This window comes from Anabrus simplex, chromosome 4 (genome assembly GCF_040414725.1).
Source record: "Anabrus simplex isolate iqAnaSimp1 chromosome 4, ASM4041472v1, whole genome shotgun sequence".
In the NCBI taxonomy this organism is placed as follows: domain Eukaryota; kingdom Metazoa; phylum Arthropoda; class Insecta; order Orthoptera; family Tettigoniidae; genus Anabrus; species Anabrus simplex.
In genome coordinates this window covers 45,938,903-45,941,640 of record NC_090268.1, presented here as the reverse complement: position 1 = coordinate 45,941,640, position 2,738 = coordinate 45,938,903, and the positions used below count along the sequence as shown (strand labels likewise).

General features: G+C 45.7%; 1 non-coding gene across 1 annotated transcript; it reads left to right on the top strand.

Moving 5' to 3' along the window:
- Nucleotides 1-287: 287 nt before the first annotated feature.
- On the top strand, nt 288-359 carry TRNAP-UGG (transfer RNA proline (anticodon UGG)). Its single transcript has one exon. It is a non-coding gene; the product is annotated as a tRNA-Pro (tRNA).
- Nucleotides 360-2,738: the final 2,379 nt, after the last annotated feature.

Here is a 2,738-nt window from a genome sequence, read left to right as displayed (position 1 = left end):
ATGTGGCAGCTAATCAACACTAACCACTACACCACCCAGACGGGACCTTACAAGATATCATCAGATAAACTGTTGTTTTAACAGTGTTCTTACACTTCCCTGCCACATTGTATTCCCCTGCGTGTCAACTGTTGTAGAAGGTACTATGAGTGTGATGACACAAGTGCCAGTCCATAATAAACTTACCGGTGACACTGTTCTAGCTGATAGTTTATACTGGCGAATAATTGAAACACCTTCCTGGCAATCGTGCCCTCTTGATAGATTGCTAAGAAGTCCGCCGGCGTGGCTCGTTGGTCTAGGGGTATGATTCTCGCTTTGGGTGCGAGAGGTCCCGGGTTCAAATCCCGGACGAGCCCGAAAAGTTTTATGTTGTACAACGTCGCAGAATTAATAGAATAATAGACTGAAATGGCACATTTTGAAGAGTTCGACTAATTTTATGGTGAATCATTAATGCATAGTTCAATGAAAGTAGGTCGATTTGTGTTCTTTATTTAGGCTCTTCCTTCCATTCTGATGATATGATTGTCGGTCGGTAACACTGCTTGTGTGTGAAATTGCATCCGGGAGATAGTGGGTTCGAATCCCACTGTCAGCAGCCATGAAGATAGTTTTCCGTGGGTTTCCATTTTCACACCAGGCAAATGTTGGGGTTGTACCATAATTAAGGCCATGGCCGCTTCCTTCCCGAACGAGCTCGATAGCTGCAGACGCTTAAGTGCGGCTAGTACCCAGTATTCGGGAGATAGTGGGTTCGAACCCCACTGTAGGCAGCCCTGAAGATGGTTTTCCGTGGTTTTCCATTTTCAAATGGCAACTGCTGGGGCTGTATCTTAATTAAGGCCACGGCCGCATCCTCCCCACTCCTAGCCCTTTCCTGTCCCATCGTCGCCATAATACCTATCTGTGTCGGTGCGACGTAAAGCAAAAAAAATCTCCGTCTCTTGTGCCGTAGTTATTGCAATTTATAATAATAGTAGTCTATTGGGCCGGCCCCGTGGTGTAGGGGTAGCGTGCCTGCCTCTTACCCCGAGGCCCAGGGCTCGATTCCCGGCCAGGTCGGGGATTTTTACCTGAACAGGAGGGCTGGTTCGAGGTCCACTCAGCTACGTGATTAGAATTCAGGAGCTATATGACGGTGAGATAGCGGTCCCGGTCTAGAAAGCCAAGAATAACGGCCGAGAGGATTCGTCGTGCTGACCATACGATACCTCGTAATCTGCAGGCCTTCGGGATGAGCAGCGGTCGCTTGGTAAACCAAGGGCTGTAGTGCCATGGGGTTTGGTTTGGTTTTCTTTAGTAGTCTATTGGATTTACGTTCAACTAACTACTTTTGCAGTTTTCGGAGTCTCCGAGCTGCCGGCAGTTTGTCCCACAAGAGTTGTTTCACGTGCTATTAAATCTGCTAACACGAGGCTATCGTAGTGGAGCACCTTCAAAATTCGCCGTACTAAGTCGAAATCGAACCCGGCAACTTGAGCTCAGAAGATTAGCGCTTTAACCTTTGAGCTTTTTCTCAGCTCGGCTTACAGGATTGAAGCCCATCACCAGCCATTGACATTTAAGGAATGCTGGAATAAAACAGAAGAACAAACATGTTAAAGTGGAATGGCCATTAAATAATGATAATGATGACGTTGATTATTATTATTATTATTATTATTATTATTATTCTTGTCCGCCTCTCTGGTGTAGTGGTTAGCGTGATTAGCTGCCACCCCGGAGGCCCGGTCCGATTCCCGACTATGCCACGAAATTTGAAAAGTGGCATGAGGGCTGGAACGAGATCCACTCAGCCTCGGGGGGTCAACTGAGTTGAGGTGGGTTCGATTCCCACCTCAGCCATCCTCGAAGTGGTTTTCCGAAGTTTCCTACTTCTCCAGGCAAATGGTGGGATGGTACCTAACTTAGGCCACGGCCGCTTCCTTCCCTCTTCCTTGTCTATCCCTTGCAATCTTCTCATCCCCCTCAAGGACCCTGTTCAGCATAACAGGTGAGACCACCTGGGCGCGATACTGGTCCTTCTTTCCAGTAGTACCCCCAGACCCAAAGTCTCACGCTCCAGGACACTGCCCTTGAGAGGCGGTAGAGGTGGGACCCCTCGTTGAATCCGAGGGAAAAACCAACTCTGGAGGGTAAACAGATTAAGAAATTATTATTATTATTATTATTATTATTATTATTATTATTATTATTATTATTATTATTATTATTATTATTATTATTATTATTATTCGACAATAGCCCATCTGGTAGCCAGTCCCGTTGGTCAAAAATTTCACCATCAGAATGTTGGCCGGCAGGGTATGAGTGGTACTGTGTAGAGATGAGAAGAATGCAAGAATGAGGAATGTGGCCTGCAAGCATGAACTTCCTGTTCTGCCCAGACAGATCGGCTCTTATCTGCTCTTATCTGCTGCACGAAAACATTGTTTCACACTTTGCAGTTTGCTGGATTACAATTGACAAGAGCGAAGGGCTGCCAGTAGGAGATAATAATAAAGTCACCTGGGTAGTAGCGGAGTTGCTATGGTAACCATTGCGTCACTGGCTCTGCTGGTGAAAACCCCTTCGCCCCGTACCTCACCGGGCATGTGCATTCTTCTGATCTCCCAACAATAGTTGTATGTATGTATGTATGTATGTATGTATGTATGTATGTATGTATGTATGTTTGTTTGTTTGTTTGTTTGTTTGTTTGTTTGTTTGTTTGTTTGTTTGTTTGTTTGTTTGTT